The sequence below is a fragment of the Adiantum capillus-veneris genome, chromosome 1 (genome assembly GCF_014529385.1).
Source record: "Adiantum capillus-veneris isolate H3 chromosome 1, ASM1452938v2, whole genome shotgun sequence".
In the NCBI taxonomy this organism is placed as follows: Eukaryota; Viridiplantae; Streptophyta; class Polypodiopsida; order Polypodiales; family Pteridaceae; genus Adiantum; species Adiantum capillus-veneris.
Genome location: NC_140931.1, coordinates 184,914,428 through 184,932,796, shown reverse-complemented (window position 1 = coordinate 184,932,796; position 18,369 = coordinate 184,914,428).

Below are 18,369 nucleotides of genomic sequence, written 5' to 3'. Positions count from 1 at the left end.
TTTGAAGATGAAAGAAGGGACACCTATGTCCAATCATCTGAATGAATTCAACACAATCTACAGTCAGTTGTCAGCTCAAGGTGTCAAGTTTGATGAACCTGTTAGAGCTATGTTCCTGTTGATCACATTGCCGGAAAGTTGGGACACTTTTCGCACAGCTTTGAGTAATTCTGCACCTCCAGATGGTTTGAACATAGCAGGTGTAGAAGGAAGTCTGCTTACTGAAGAAACCAATAGAAAGACAATGGACAAAGGCCAAGGAACAGCCTTAGTTGTCAGGGGAAGGACCAAAGAAAAGTACAAAGGTGGAAAGAGGAATCAGTCTCGTAGCAAGTCCCGCAGTGCTAAAGGCAAGAGTGACATAGAATGCTACCATTGTGGCAAGAAGGGTCACATGAAAAGAGACTGCAGAGAATGGAAAGCAGAAAAAGGCAAAGAGAAAGCTGAAGACCATGGTAAGAAGAACAAGTCCTCAGTGAAGATTCAAGAAATAAATGTGACAAACACTATTGCAGAGGATGACAGTCTAGTGTCAGGAGACATCTACTTCTTGAAGAATACAATGGACTCAGCTCTTCTTACAGCATCTGATGGAAATGCACTGAGTGAGTGGATTATAGACTCAGGGGCATCACTTCATGTGTGTAACATTTAATGGCCTAAAATCTTATGTGTAGCGGAAATTAGCATGAACATAGTGAGCATTTCATTAGAGTTGATTCCTAATGAGAATTACAAGAGTGCTTGGGTGGAGAGAGCAACAAAAAGCATAACACCTAGTTAGATAGCATCGACAATACTTTCAAAAGAGAGAGCAATTAAGCTATTGACAACAGTTGAGGACCGGATTTGCATGGAGCCGGTCCCCCCTCCAAAAGGCTTTGTATTATGGTTTCTCCCATCAAGAGAGACATTGTACAATACAATTCTTTGTGTTCCTTCAAGACGAGCTAGTGCAATGAAGATGGAAGCTTCATACACCAAGCAAAACACTTAATCAAACACAACTTAAATTATCACCGTTCTCAGACCCAAGACCTCACACACCTTCGAAGATGGTGAGAGCTAGCAGGGTATGAGAGTAGATTGAGAGGAAAAAGAAGTATCTTACGAGAAAGAAGTACATCTCCTCACATAATCACTCATATTAGCATAGCTTAGCTTAGTAATTAGCTTGGTAGAGAAGATGAGCATGCATTGAAGCTTGGCTCTTGGTTGGATTTGCATCCACATGCCAAGAGAGTGTTGATGTAGGCTTCTATCTCACAAGCTTGGAGTAGGTGATGAGCTCTCCATTAAAGCTTGGGAGGAGATAGAGTATTTTCCCTTCACACATGGTCAAGTGTGAGAGTGTGTGTGTCAATGCCAAGCAAAAATCAGCCCCCTCTCTCTCTTGGGCGAGCCCTAGCTGCTAAGTTAGTCTGGCTTTTGCCTCATTGGACCTCCCCAGGTCAAGCCAATAGGGATTAAGCAGCATAAGTGATAGCCTTCTGACATGTGTGCCCCTTTCCCCTTTTGTGAGAGCTTTAGATAATTAAATAATTAAACTAAACTCTCATTGGACCCCTTTGCCTCCTGGCCAATAGGAATCAGGCAAGCCATGGGGCTCCTGAATGCTCATTGGACCCCTTGGGAGACTGCCCAATAGTCTTCTAGGACACTTAATTCTTATTGGTTTCTTTTATTAAATGTTTTTAAATTAATTAAACTAGATTTACTCTAGCCTAATTCTCATTGGTCCACTTCAAGGGTCTTCCAATAGGAATTGGGCATACCTTGTGGGCATCTGGCCTAGGGAGCTGACATGTGTCCCTCATTCCCTTTGTGTAAAGGGAGCCTGTGTGTGTGTGTGTGGCTTTCTCTCTCATCCCCTAGCTTTGGGGCTCGCCCCCTCCCATGTAGGGATGTAGAAAGACTTTTTGGGCCCACACTAAGCATCCAATTTTCCCTAAGGTTGACCTTTGGACACAACCTTTGAATTTTGGAACCTTAGCATTTTGGAAGTCTTAATGGGCTGAACCTTAGGGTCTTTTTAGCCCGTTGTTTCACATGGCTCTTTTGCAGATGGCCCCCCTTTGGATCCCTATTTTCCCTCCTTTGGATCCCTACTGTGGCCGGTCTGCTAACTTAACCAATATTCTAGCTTTTTCTCCCTTGGCACTTCCCCACATTAAATGATCAGTTTAATATGAGAAAATCATTTAGGAGAATTAGATATTGATTATTATGACATTACCTCTCTCTTGAAATCATAGTCGTCCTCGACTATAGTGTAGAGAAGATAAAGCATATGCATGAGTCCTTTTCTTAGCGGGTAGAGGATCCCTATGTTACCCTACGACATCATTCCATAATGGATGTCTAGTCCATTTGGCGCTTGAGAGCCTGAGGCTGCCGCAAGCATGTCTGCACATTAGTCCTATCAATCTTCCATAGTAGAGTGACAAGCTCTACTTGGTGTTCGGGAGACGTCGTCTCCGCAAACTTGATCTAAGCATGCATACTACTTCATTTTTGTGCACAAATAAAGAAAAAGAGAGTCTTATAAGACAAAAATTTTTGTTCATTTTTAACATTTTGTACATTTGCTTACTCTTGGGAAGCATTGTAAGCATTGACAAGGTTTAGGTTATCCTTTAATTGTATGCCTTGCATCCATCTAGCATCTTCAAAAGGATAATTCTTAAACTTAATAAGATATCGTCGGATAGTCTTACCGCCTCTTAATACCTTGTCTTCATGTCGGAGAATGGACTCGGGCTGCAGCACCTCCTCGTGGTCCTCGATCTCCGGTGGGTCTTCAATAGTTGGTTCTTGAGGTGGCTCTCCTTTGTAAGGCTTTAAGAGGCTCACATGAAAAGCATTGTGTATGAGCCAATGATTGGGCAACTTAAGTTGATAGGCCATCTCATTGATTGGCCTAAGAATTTGGAAGGGACCATAGTACCTTTTTGCTAGTTTAGCATAGTACTTTTGGTGGCCCGTAGGATTCTTGCCCGTCGTGTGCGTTAATCGAGCCTTGGGAAACTTTAACAAGACCCAATCGTTTTCTTTAAAGGCTTGGGCTCTTCTGTGCTTGTCAGCAGCAGCCTTTTGCCTTTGCTGTGAGATAGAGATAGCATCCTTAATCTTTTGGAAAGATTCTTGTAGGTCTCGGCTATACTCATCTGCAGCGAAGATCTTCCCATGTACCTTAAGTAGCAAGGGACTTTTTGATCTTCCCTCAATTACCTCGAAAGGTGCTTTTCCTGTAGAAGTATGTACAGTGTTATTGTAAGCATACTCTACTAAGGGTAAGTACTTCTCCCATTGGGATCTTTGATCTACTTCCGTTACATAGGCTTTTAGTAGATCGAGAATAGTTAGGTTAGCTATTTCACTTTGGCCATCAGTTTGTGGATGATAGGCCGAAGAGAAGTTTAGCCTTGTTCCTAAATTCTCAAAGAGACCCTTCCAGAAATTACTGGTCATTCTAGGATCTCTATCCGACACTATGGACATTGGCAAGCCATGGTACTTGAAAATTTGCGAAATGAAGAGGGTTGCCATTTGATGGGCTTTGATAGTCTTTTTGACAGGTATAAAATGAGCTTGTTTACTGAACCTGTCTACTATCGTCCATATTCCCGTATTCCCATGGATAGACTTAGGCAATCCAAAGATAAAATCCATGGATATGCTCTCCCATGGTGAATTAGGGATTGGCAAGGGTTGAAGCAATCCAAGTTGCTTCCCTCTATCAAATTTTGTCTTTTGACATACCACACATTTGGAAACATACTCATGTATGTTCACTTTCATGGTAGGCCAATAGAAATATGTTTCAATTCCCTTTAGGGTAGACTGAATCCCTCTATGCCCCGCATATGGGGGAGCATGAGATTCATACATTACTTTCTCACGTAGTGAGTTAGTAACGCATAGTCTATTGCCATAGAGAAGATAGCCATCTTGTAAAGTAAATGGTTCTTCTTTCTTCCCTAAGGCAAGGGCTGAAATCACATCTCTAAAATCGGGATCAATAGCATACTCATCTATCATTAAAGATAGATCATTGTGAGTTGCTATGGAAACCGCATTCACTCTCGGTCGTCTTGAGAGTGCATCGGCTACTTGATTATGCTTGCCAGCAATGTGAGCAATATGAAAATGAAATTGCGAAAGGAAATTTGCCCACCTCATTTGTTTGTCGGAGAGCTTGGTCTGCGTCATGAAGTACTTAAGACTTTGGTGATCCGTTCGCAGAATGAAAGGAGTCCCCAATAAATAGTGCTTCCATGAGTCTAAGGCATGTAGAACTGGAAGGAGTTCTTTTTCGTATATGCCTAGAGCTTGCTCAACAGGGTCGAGCCTTCGACTCTCATAGCCTATGGCGTGCCCTTCTTGGAGCAAAACAGCCCCAAGGCAATCACCACAAGCATCACATTGGACCTCAAATGGTTTTGAGAGATCCGGTAGTGTAAGCACAGGTTGAGAGATAAGCTTTTCTTTAAGCTTTTCGAAAGCATTGTTCTCCTTAGCAGACCACGTATACCTAACATTTTTCTTTGTTAGGTCATGTAATGGTCCCGCAATTTGTGAGAACTTTTCTATGAAGCGTCTATAGTATGCACACATACCTATAAAGCTTCTTAGTTCATGAAGATTCCTTGGTTTAGGCCATCCTTTTATTACCTCTAACTTGGATGGATCCATTCGGATTCCATCTTGAGAGATAATGTGACCTAAATATTGAATCTCTTGCAAGAAAAATTCACTTTTCTTTCGATTAACATAAAGTTTATTCTCTCTTAAAACTTGAAATATTACCTGGAGGTGTTGCTTATGTTCCTCTAATGAATTAGAGTAGATGATAATATCATCAAAGAACACTCCAGTGAAGGTTCGATGAGGTCTGAACAGCTTCTCCATCAAGTTGTTAAATGTGGCTGGTGCATTAGTCAAGCCAAAAGGCATGACAATGTATTCGTAAAGACCAAATGTAGTACGAAATGCGGTCTTTACAATGTCTTGATCAACTATCCTTATTTGATGATAGCCACTTTTTAGGTCAATCCTACTGAAGTAGGTCGATCCTTGTAGCTTATCAAATAGGTCTTCTACCCGTGGAACGGGAAACCTATTCTTGATAGTGATCCTATTTAGTGCTCTATAGTCGACACACATACGATATGTGCCGTCTTTCTTTTGCACTAATAGCACAGGTGAGCAAAATGGAGATGAGCTAGGCCTAACCATGCCCTTCTCAATTAACTCATGCACTTGCCGCATAATCTCCTCTTGTTGAGCTTGAGAAACTCTATAAGGAGGTTTGTTAGGCGGTGAACTTCCTGGAAGAAGTTCAATTGCATGGTCGTCATTACCTCGTTTAGGAGGTAGCTCAGAAGGGATGTCGTCAATAAAGACATCTTGAAACCCCTTGAGAAAATTGGATAACTCTAATTCCTTTTGGTTGCTTTTATTTTCTTTTGCTAAAGCATTAGGTTCATTTTGAGAATCTTTAACAAAAATCATGTACACGGAAATAGAGCTCTTTATTGACTTGTTGAAAGCTGGTGTATGTACAATGGGGATGGTGTTACCCATCTCCCTAGCATCTATATACATGTCCTTTTCCCTGAACTTAAAGGAGATTCTCCTTTCAGGAAATTTAACATGGGCAGCCAGACGGTCAAACCATGGTGCCCCTAGGATTACATCCTCATGCTTGAGAGGAGAGATAAAGAAATCCTCTTTGTCCACATAGCCTTGGACATGAAGCCTCAATTTCCCGATTAAGGGAGTGACTGAAGCTTCTTGCCCCTTGAAGGCACTGTCTGCGGGTAGGATATCTCCCATCTCGTAGGATTGTATGCCTAGCTTGGTGGCTAACTCCATAGATATGAAATTGTGAGTAGAACCAGGGTCAAAGAGAATAAAAGCATCATGTTTTCTTACCTTTCCCCAAGCATGGCATAGAGGAGATCCTTTGTGGTGAGTTTGGTGAATCTCCTCCTCTTGGATTTCAACCAAAGAAGCTCTAGGAGGATCTTGGCGGTTGTTCTTTTGGGGACAAGCGCGGTACGCATGCCCTTGTTCGCCGCACTTGAAACACCGGTTATCTTTACGATAACGCTCAAGCTCTTCAGGAGAGAGTTTATTCTTTCCTTTGTAAACTCCCTTCTCTTTAGCTTTGTTGGAATTGCCCTTAGGAGACTTTTGGACATTGTCCTTCCCCTTAGGCTCATTGGAACCTTTGTTTTCCGGGGGCTTATTATTTCTTTTACCCCCCGTTTGGAAATTGATTCGCGAGGCCACCATAGTATGGTGTATTACCGCCGATATGGTACGTGGCCTTTGGGAGTTGACATACTCCGCCATTTCTTCGGTTAAGCCCGCACAAAATTGTTGCTTTTGCTCTCCAAAATCCAACTTTTTGAAGACAGTGGCTTTGAGTTGTAGGTCCCAAAACTTGTCTACATATTTGTGGATGGATTCATTGGGAGAGAGCTTTAAGCTTCGCCATTCGGTGAGTACTTTGTCTTTGGCATCGGTGGCCAAAAACTGCTTCATAATGGAAGCTCTTAAAGCCTTCCATGTTCGTGGAGCTTCACCGTTGGCTCGTAGGCTAGACCACCATTGTCTGGCGGACTTTTGAAAGTGCATAGCTACATGGCATAGCTTAGAGGACTCCGTGAAGCCCTCATCTCCAAACGCCGCATCGAATTGCTGGATAAAGGCCAAAACTTTGTCTGTAGCACCGAAGGTGCCATCATAGGTAAGGAAAGAGATGCTCTTCCCTCCCTCTTTGAATTTCTTCAGCTTGGACAACCTCTTCCATGCGGCATAGGATTTCCTATGGCCTCTTCTTTTTGATGGTTCAAAAGTTCCACCATCACTTTCTTCAGAAGATGAAGAATTTGAAGAAGGTGGAGAAGAGGGTGACCTCTTTCTCGCCTTTTTCTTGTCTTGATCTTTGTCGTCTTCACCATAGCTTTCATAAGAGGAAGAGGATAAAGAAGATGGAGAAGAGGGTGTCCTCTTTCTCGCCTTTTTCTTCTCTTGCTTTTTATCATCCCTCTTTGAATTATGGCGTGGAGAAGAGTGTGATGGTCTTCTCCGCTTTGGTGGTGATGGAGAGCGTTTAGCCCGCCGTCTTCGTGGAGCCATCTCCGCCGAGGTGGCGGGAGACTCGCTTCTTTCTCGTTCCTTCGGTGGAGGCTCTTGAGTTCTCCTTTGGGAAGGAGATGCATCATCAAGAAGTAAGTTCTTGAGCCCTTCATATGGATTCTCTTCTTCTTCCCGAATCGGAGAGAGACCTCTTTTGGTAGTCTCACAAGGAGGCTTCCTAGGTGTTCTCTCGTCATGGTGATGAGCTTGGAGAATCCCGTGAGCACGGAGCTGCCGTTGCACTTCACTTTGGAGAGATGGATTGCCCATGGCTTGTTGAAGCCTAGAAACAAGATAATTAACAAGCATTGAAGCATCATTAGTAGCTTGCTCATGAGCAAAATCAAAGTTATCAACATTAATTTCACTCTCTTTAATATTGTCAGCCATTCTAACAACTTTTAGGTGTAAACTTTTTAGGTGTACTTTGGCACTTCAAGCCCTAGTTGCTACTCCTCTTTACCCCTTTAGAAAAAGCACTCAAGCTACTGTACCCGCGGCTCGAATACCATTAATTGCAAGGAATAGAAGAGAGGGTCTTTCGACACCAAAACAGCACCGGCTCCTGTCAAGCTTCTAATAGCTCAATAGTGGTTAAGCCGTAGGCAAGCCCCGTAGGACTCCACTATTAAGACCATAGCTCTCGACGGTGATGCCCCGTTAACTGCACAAAGGCAGGCGCACTGCAAGGCTGAAAAATCCCTATTCTACTTACTCACAGGCAATTAATAATACCAACCATTTGTAGCTAGCTTGAGGACCTCCCTTCTTGAGCAAGAAAAGAGAAACCTTGAGCTCTGATACCAATGTAACATTTAATGGCCTAAAATCTTATGTGTAGCGGAAATTAGCATGAACATAGTGAGCATTTCATTAGAGTTGATTCCTAATGAGAATTACAAGAGTGCTTGGGTGGAGAGAGCAACAAAAAGCATAACACCTAGTTAGATAGCATCGACAATACTTTCAAAAGAGAGAGCAATTAAGCTATTGACAACAGTTGAGGACCGGATTTGCATGGAGCCGGTCCCCCCTCCAAAAGGCTTTGTATTATGGTTTCTCCCATCAAGAGAGACATTGTACAATACAATTCTTTGTGTTCCTTCAAGACGAGCTAGTGCAATGAAGATGGAAGCTTCATACACCAAGCAAAACACTTAATCAAACACAACTTGAATTATCCCCGTTCTCAGACCCAAGACCTCACACACCTTCGAAGATGGTGAGAGCTAGCAGGGTATGAGAGTAGATTGAGAGGAAAAAGAAGTATCTTACGAGAAAGAAGTACATCTCCTCACATAATCACTCATATTAGCATAGCTTAGCTTAGTAATTAGCTTGGTAGAGAAGATGAGCATGCATTGAAGCTTGGCTCTTGGTTGGATTTGCATCCACATGCCAAGAGAGTGTTGATGTAGGCTTCTATCTCACAAGCTTGGAGTAGGTGATGAGCTCTCCATTAAAGCTTGGGAGGAGATAGAGTATTTTCCCTTCACACATGGTCAAGTGTGAGAGTGTGTGTGTCAATGCCAAGCAAAAATCAGCCCCCTCTCTCTCTTGGGCGAGCCCTAGCTGCTAAGTTAGTCTGGCTTTTGCCTCATTGGACCTCCCCAGGTCAAGCCAATAGGGATTAAGCAGCATAAGTGATAGCCTTCTGACATGTGTGCCCCTTTCCCCTTTTGTGAGAGCTTTAGATAATTAAATAATTAAACTAAACTCTCATTGGACCCCTTTGCCTCCTGGCCAATAGGAATCAGGCAAGCCATGGGGCTCCTGAATGCTCATTGGACCCCTTGGGAGACTGCCCAATAGTCTTCTAGGACACTTAATTCTTATTGGTTTCTTTTATTAAATGTTTTTAAATTAATTAAACTAGATTTACTCTAGCCTAATTCTCATTGGTCCACTTCAAGGGTCTTCCAATAGGAATTGGGCATACCTTGTGGGCATCTGGCCTAGGGAGCTGACATGTGTCCCTCATTCCCTTTGTGTAAAGGGAGCCTGTGTGTGTGTGTGTGTGGCTTTCTCTCTCATCCCCTAGCTTTGGGGCTCGCCCCCTCCCATGTAGGGATGTAGAAAGACTTTTTGGGCACACACTAAGCATCCAATTTTCCCTAAGGTTGACCTTTGGACACAACCTTTGAATTTTGGAACCTTAGCATTTTGGAAGTCTTAATGGGCTGAACCTTAGGGTCTTTTTAGCCCGTTGTTTCACATGGCTCTTTTGCAGATGGCCCCCCCTTTGGATCCCTATTTTCCCTCCTTTGGATCCCTACTATGGCCGGTCTGCTAACTTAACCAATATTCTAGCTTTTTCTCCCTTGGCACTTCCCCACATTAAATGATCAGTTTAATATGAGAAAATCATTTAGGAGAATTAGATATTGATTATTATGACAATGTGTCTCCAAACAAGGAGTGGTTTACCTCTTATGTGACCACTAAAGATCATGTTCGGCTAGGCAATGGGCAGACATGTGAGATCTTAGGTGTTGGAGATGTTCAATTGAAGTTTCAGAATGGCTCTTCTTTCACGCTGAAGAATGTGAGACATGTTCCCACAATTACAAAGAGCTTGATCAGCACAGGTTTACTTGATGATGCTGGCTACGTCACCACTTTTGGACAAAACATGTGGAAGATATCCAAGGGCTCTATGACAGTAGCACATGGAGTAAAGTCTGGAGGACTTTACATGATTTATGTATCAAATGTCTCTAAAAATGTAATCAATGTAACCGAGCAGCCGAACGTTTCTTTGTGGCATAGCCGGTTAGGACATATGTCCAAGAAGGGAATGGAAATCTTGTCTCGTTCTGGTTATTTTCCTGGCTTTTCATTTAATGATTTTGAATTCTGTGAACATTGTCTGTATGGTAAGCAAACACAGCAGCCACATAAGCATAGAAGCAGTAGAAGAGATACACAGTTGGCACTTGTTCATAGTGATTTGTGTGGACCTATGCCTAACCTATCTCTAGGGGGAGCTTCTTACTTTATGACATTTATAGATGATTACTCGAGGAAAGTATGGGTTTACTTTCTCAAGCATAAGGATGAAGCGTTTAGTGTTTTCAAAACATTTGTGACACTTGTGGAGAATCAGAGTGGCAAGAAGCTTAAATGCTTACGCACTGACAATGGTGGAGAGTATGTTTCAAAGGCCTTTCAGGACTTTTGTGAGTCAAAAGGTATAAAACGTGAACTTACTGCTCCTTACAATCCTCCTCAAAATGGTGTTGCTGAGAGGATGAATAGGACCATACAAGAGAGGTCAGAAGTATGTTGTCTAGTGCAAAGCTGCCAAATGGGTTTTGGGCTGAAGCTGTATCAACAGCTGTTCATCTTGTAAATAGATCTCCTAGCAAGGTTTTGTAGAAGGATTCAATGCCAGAGATGGTATGGTCAGGCAAAATGCCCTCATACAAGCATCTCAGAGTCTTTGACTGTGAGGCATATACTCACGTTCCAAAGGAATTTAGGAACAAACTTGAGCCAAAGAGTAGAAAGTGCATCTTTCTAGGCTATGGTAATTCTGGTGAGATGGGGTACAGACTTTGGGATCCCGAATCCAGAATGGTTGTCCGCAGCAATGATGTTCACTTTAATGAATCCAAATATCATTCTAAACTAGAGAGGGTTGAGGAGATTAGAAGATTTGTCTTCCAAGAAGATGGACCTGCACGTGCAAGACAAAATGTCAGGGCTCAAGAGGAGCAAGGACAGGATAGAGTGGAACCACAGGTTGTGGCTGATCCTGAGCCACCTATTGTGCGTAGATCTGGACGTGTCACGCGACCTCCTGATAGGTTTGTTCCATCTATGAACTATGTCATGTTGACTGATTGCAATGAGCCTTCATGTTACAAGGAAGCAGTGCAAATGAAGGACTCCGGGAATTGGCAATTGGCCATGCAGTCAGAGATGACAGCTCTGCATAAAAACCAGACATGGAAGCTAGTTAAATTACCACGGGGCAAAAAGGCTCTACCTTGTAAATGGGTTTACAGGTATAAGATCACCGCTCATGATAGTCAGCCAAAGTACAAAGCAAGGCTTGTTGCCAAGGGCTTTAAGCAAGAACAAGGCATTGACTTTGATGAAGTCTTCTCTCCGGTGGTCAAGATGACTACATTGAGATGCTTTCTTGCATTGGTTGCCATATTAGATTTGGTGTTGCACCAAATGCATGTCAAGACAACGCTCTTGCATGGTGATTTAGATGTGGAAATTTACATGCAGCAGCAGAAGGGTTTGTTGAGAAAGGCAAGGAAGATTGGGTATGCCAGTTGTTAAAGAGTCTTTATGGCTTAAAACAATCACCGAGGGCATGGTACCATAAATTCCACAAGTTTATGCTTTCTCAAGGCTACAAACGTAGTGAGTTCGATCACTGTCTATATACAAAGAAGACTAAGGATGGCAGTTGGCTGATCCTTATTTTGTATGTGGATGACATGTTGATTGCTGGCAAGCAATTGGAAGAAATTTCAGCTTTGAAGTCAAAGATGGAAAAATCGTTTGACATGAAAGACATGGGTGAGGCAAGTCATATACTCGGTATGCACATTGAGAGAGACAGATCAAAGAAGTTGATTTGGTTATCTTAAACAGAGTATATTGACAAGGTTTTGCAACGTTTCAATATGGAGAAGGGAAAGGCAGTGAGTGTTCCATTTCCACCATATGTGAAACTTAGCAAACAAGATTGTCCTGTGTCTGAGGAAGAACAGGCTGAAATGGATAAGATTCCATATGCGTCTGCAGTGGGTAGTTTGATGTATGCAATGATTGCTACTCGCCCAGACATTGCATTTGCAGTGGGAGTAGTAAGTCGATACATGTCAAACCCAGGCAAGAAACATTGGGAGGCAGTGAAAGGAATATTGAGATACCTGAAGGCTACAAAGAGTATGCGTATATGCTATGGGAGTCAGGAGCTAAGTGTAAAGGGTTTTACAGACTCAGATTATGCAGGTGACTTAGACAACCGAAGGTCTACGTCAGGGTATGTCTTTACATTGGCTGGTGGAGTAGTATCATGGCGTTCTAGATTACAAGATTGTGTTACTCAGTCTACTACAGAGGCTGAATATGTTGCAACATCAGAGGCATGCAAAGAAACAATTTGGCTTAATCGACTAGTAACAGATTTGGGAATCAAAGAAGAGATGTCTGTGTTATATTGTGATAGTCAAAGTGCTATACAATTGGCTCGCAATCCAGTTTATCACTCAAAGACAAATCATGTGGATGTGAAGTATCATTTCATCAGGGAAATGCTCGAGGATAAGCAACTTCAGCTTGTCAAAGTTCACACCACAGAAAATCCCGCTGATCTACTTACAAAAGGACTTCCCTCAGAGAGCTTTGCACATTTTCGCAAGCAGTTAGGTGTAGGGTAGTACATCACTTCTCTACATCTCTTGTATATTAGCTTGTATAGTAGCTTCTCTCACACTTAAAGTACCACATTGGACTTTAAGTGGGAGGTTGTTGGGGTATAAAGCCCAATGTGGTCGCTCAGGTAAGTGGGCGGGCCGCCCGATATGTACACATATTCTTTTGTAAAAACCTAATAAGAACTCACTATGCTCTACCCATTACAGTAGAGCGAGTTCACCATATCGTCGTGCTCTTCTTCTCGCACTCTCTCTCGCGTCGCACTTCCGCTCGTACTCCTTCAGCAACGGTGAAGCCCCAAAGATATGGAAAACTCTACGAGTTTCCATCATGAAGCAATTCCTTGCAAGCGATGCAAAGGACAAAGTGCTCATTGAATGGCGCAGCTTGAAGCTTCTCTCTCATGAGTCTATCCACAAGTATGTAGACAAGTTTTGGGATTTACATCTCAAGGCTATTTCCTTTCAAAAGATAGACTTTGCCAAGCAAAAGCAACAATTCTGTGTGGGATGACCTGAAGAGATGGCCGAATACATCAACTTCTCAACAGCCTGGTTCTATCACCGAATTAATCCATCACACCATGGTTGCTTCATGCATCAACTTCTATCAAGGGGCTAGATGGAATGTCAATCCCATGGAAAACAAAGACAAAAATGATGCAAAGGGGAAAGCCAATGCTCAAAATTCTTCCCAAGGCACTTCCAACAACAACAACAGCAATCGGTGGGTCCAAGGAGAAGGGAGTTTACAAAGGCAAAAACAAACTCTCTCCTGAAGAGCTTGAAGCTTTTTGCAAGGACCATAAGTGTTTCAAGTGTGGGGAGCAAGGACATGGCTATCGTTCTTACCCAAAGAAGAATGTTCGCAACAATGAGACTCCTAGGGATTCCACCATTGAAGCTCCAAAAGAGGATTTTCATTGCAAAGGATCATCACTTTCCTCTGCTTGGGGAAAGGTAAGAGAGAGTGATGCCTTCATCTTGTTTGACCCTAGCTCTACTCACAACTTCATATCAATGGAGTTGGCCACCAAGTTGGGCATTCAAGCTTTTGAGATGGGAGATATTGTGATGGCTAACACAACTTTCAAGGGACAGCAAGCCTCCGTTACTCCCTTGGGAATTTGAGGCTTTATGTCCAAGGCTACGTCAACAAAGAAGACTTTTTCATCTCTCCTCTCCAACATGAGGATGCTATCCTAGGGGCGCCATGGTTTGATCACATGGCTGCCAATATGAAGTTCCCTAAAAGGAGAATCTACTTCACCTATAGGGAAAAGAACATATATATAGATGCTAGTGAGCGTGGTCACACTATTCCACTTGTAAATCCTCCTGCTTTTGATAAATTAATAAAGAGCTCAATTTCTGCGTACATGATTTTTGTCAAAGAGTCTCTCAAAGATCCTAATGTTTCATCAAATGTAAATGGTAAAAATCAAGAAGAGTTAGACTTGTCTAATTTTCTAAAAGGATTCCAAGATGTGGTCATCGATGATATCCCTATGGACTTACCTCCAATACGAGGGGATGATGACCATTGCATCTTGAGCTCCTTCCAGGAAGCTCACCGCTTAACAAGCCTCTTTATTGAGTCTCACAAGCTCAACAAGAGGAGATCATGAGGCAAGTACAAGAATTAGTAGACAAAGGGATGGTGAGGCCTAGTTCCTCTCCCTTTTGTTCTCTAGTCCTTTTAGTGCAAAAGAAAGATGGTACATACTGTACGTGTGTGGACTATCGAGCACTAAATCATATTACTATCAAAAATAGTTTTCCCATGCCTCTGGTAGAAGATCTATTTGATAAGCTACAAGGCTCTATCTACTTTAGTAGGATTGACCTTAAAAGTGGCTATCATCAAATAAGGATAGTGGATGAAGATATCCTAAAGACCACGTTGCGCAAAACGTTTGATCTTTATGAATATCTAGTCATGCATTGTGGCTTGATTAATGCACCAGCTATGTTCAATCGTCTAATGGAGAAAAATTTTAGACCTTACCGCAAATTCAATGGAATGTTCTTTGATGATATCATCATCTACTCCAAGTCTTTGGAGGATAATAAGTGTTGGAATTAGTGTTGCAGAGAAACACACACAGCTTGGAGAAGATGAAGGAAGCTCAAGGCACACAATAGAGAGTGTGTTACTTAGTGTACAATGGAAAGATAGATAGCCCTAGAGTGATGGGCGTATATACAATACTCGGGGGGAAAAACCTCCTAAAGAGGGAAAGAATGCCCCGGCGGTCCTAGTGTATTCACACACATCACTACCACGGTATATGGTACCAAATCCCCCCTGGAGTGATGCGGTGAACGTGAGCTGGCACATAAGTAAAGGGAAGTGCCATGCCTTGAGCACGTGATCAGTCCACAAAGGGGAGTAAACCCAAAGCTTTGCGGAAAGCTTCAAGCTTCTCACGAGACAATGCCTTTGTGAAAAGATCTGCAAGGTTGTCCTGTGTTGGCACATAAGCCAAGCTGATCTCTCCTGCTGAGAGCCTCTCTCTGACGTACTGGTAATGCACCTCCATGTGCTTTGTGCGAGCATGAAAAACTGGATTCCTCGCAACTGCCAATGCGCTCTGACTGTCAGTGTAGATAGTGTTGGCAATGTCTTGTCGAACACCCAAATCAGCCATAAGGCGTTTGAGCCATACACACTCAACCGTAGTTATGAAGACTGCCCTATACACTGCCTCACAACTCGAAGTGGCCACAGTAGGTTGCTTCTTGCTCAACCATGATATACATGAACTGCCAAGCATGAAACAAAAAACCACTTGTGGACACTCGCGTGTCAAAACAACCAGCCCAATCCGAGTCCAAGAAAGCATGTAAATCTGGAGGAAATGATCCCCCCTTGGGATAAAACAAGACAAGATGTAAAGTGCCACTAAGGTAGCAAAAAATCCTCTTGACAACCTGTCAATGCTTAGACCCTGGGCTCTGCATAAATCTGCTGACCTGTGAGACTGCAAACTGAATATTTGGCCTCGTGTTGCATACATAAATGAGACAACAACAACAGTTTGGTAAAGAGTGACATCAGCAGGATCACTAGCATCATGTAGGCTCAACTTCAAACCTGTTTCCATGGGAGTGGCATTAGGTTTGCAATCCTCAAGTCCAAACTTACATAGCAATGTCTCTATGTAACTTTTCTGACACAAGGCAATACCACCATCACACTGCTTAAACTGTATACCCAAGTAATGGTGCAATAGCCCCAAATCTTTCATCTTGAAAGTAGCATTCAAATCAGCCTTAAATTCAGCAATATGTTTCTCATTTGGTCCAGTGCTCAGCAAATCATCAAGATAAAGAACCACAATGAGGAGTACATCACCCTCACGCTTTACATACAATGTGCTTTCTGTTGGACTGTTACAAAAGCCTCGTTTGACCAAATCAGTGTCAGCTTTCTCATACCAAGCACGAGGAGATTGCTTCAACCCATACAAAGCCTTCTTACATCTGCACACTTTGTCCTCTTGTCCTTTTATGACAAAACTGTGAGGCTGCATTACATAAACTTCCTCAAATATGTCACCATTCAAGAAAGTAGTAACAATGTCTAATTGATGTACATCCCAACCAAAATGAGCTGCCAATGCACATAGACAATGCACAGTAGTCATACGACAAGTGGGAGCAAAAGTCTCTTCATAATCTATGCCTTTTTGTTGTGCATAACCCTTTGCAACGACTCGAGCCTTATGGCGATCGATCTCACCATCCGGCTTGCATTTCAACTTGTAAACCCACTTTTTACTAATGGCCTTTTTGCCAGGAGGCAAATCACATAAAGTCCATGTGTCAGTTTCTATAAGTGCATCATATTCTGATTGCATGGCAGCAATCCAATTTTTTGAATTCTGTGCTTCATCAAAAGACAGAGGCTCCTCAATATCATGTAAGCTAGACACAGCCAAACCATAACAATCTGATGCATAAGATGCATGGCGAGAGCCTGAACGAGTACGATTAGACAAAGGTGCATACATTCGTATTTCCACCACTGAAAAGAGACAACAAAGTGTCATAAATGTCCTGTGAGCTTACATTACTGTCTCTAGCTTACATTACTGTCTCTAGTACATTACTGTCTCCCGTGAAACCAGAATACATTTTGTTTGCAGATGATACAACATGTAACCTTTGATTTCAGCACTATAACCAACAAAAATACATTTGACAGCCTTATCATCCAATTTTCTGCGCTGTGTTTGTGGCACCAAAGCATATGCCAAACAGCCAAAAACACGCATGTGCTCAATAGAAGGCTTTCTATCATGCCATGCTTCATATGGAGTAATAGACTGCAAAGCTTTTGTAGGACACCTGTTTAGTACATAAGTGGCACACATCATGGTCTCAAGCCAAAAAGAATGCGGCAAAGCTTGACTTTTGACCATACATCGTGCCATTTTCGTAAGTGACTTGTTTTTCCTCTCAGCAACACCATTTTGTTGAGGTGTATAAGGCACTGTACATTGGTGTTTTATCCCACGACTCGCCAAAAATGCATTGAATTCATGAGACATATACTCCCCCCCTCGATCGGAACGGAGGGTGCCCATAGTACATTTCAAGACATTTTCAGCCATAGCCTGAAATTGTTTGAAGCACATAAAAACTTCGGACTTCGCTTTAAGAGGAAATACCCATGCATGCCTGGAGTAATCATCAATGAATGTCACGAAGTAGAGGTAATTGCCCAAGGACGGAGTTTGCATGGGCCCACAAACACCACTATGCACAAGCTGCAATCTGCATGTGGCCCGAACTGAACTATCCTTTGGAAACTTAGAACGCTGCATCTTACCCAAAATACAGCCTTCACAAACATGTTTGGCAGGTGCTTCAAGAGGCGGCAAAGAAGCAACCATATCAGATTTCTGCAAACTGGCAAAATTCAGATGACCAAAACGTGCATGCCAAAGTTTTGCATCTGAAATAGCCCTTGAATCTGCAACAACATTTGCAAAATTTTGTCCACACTTATCATACAAAGTGAGCTTATACAGCCCATGGCACAAAAGGCCAGATGCAACAATTTCATCACCAAAACTGAGATCATCAACTATACATCTGTCATCCACAAATTTGACTACAAGTCCAAGTCTAGCAAGTGCGGATACAGACAAGAGATTCTTCTTGATCCAGGTACATAAAGTGTATCAACAAGTGTGAAGTAACTGCCATTTGCAGCAGTAAGCACAATCTTTCCAACTCCTTGAACCGGATAAGAGGCATTGTTGGCACAAGTGACAGAATTCCCATGAGGGACAGACTCGAGAGAGGTGAACAATTCACGATGTGAGGTAATGTGCTTTGTAGCACCACTGTCAAAATACCACACATGTGAATCTGCAGCAACTGACAAGTATGCATCATGGATAGCACGATTGTGAGTGCACTCTGCGCTAAAATCCCATTCTGCATCAACATCAGCATTACAGTCTCCTTTTATAGAAGACTCAACAATGGCTGCATTTGTAGTGGAACCAGCATTTGCAGTGGAACCACCCTCTTTCTTCTTAGCCTCTTTTGCCTTCAACTTAGGACACTACTTGATCAAGTGATCATTAGCTTTACAATAATGGCAACGCATCTTCTTTTTGCCCTTATGACCAGAATTGCCAGACGAAGTGCTGCCAGCATAAGCATTAGGAACAGAAGTTTTGCCACTCGCAGCAGAACCATAAGAAGTGGCTGCATTGCTGTTACCACCCTTTCTTTGAGAAGCAATAAAAGCCTGCTCAACTGTACGTTGTCTAGTCCTATTTTTTTTGGAAAGTGACTC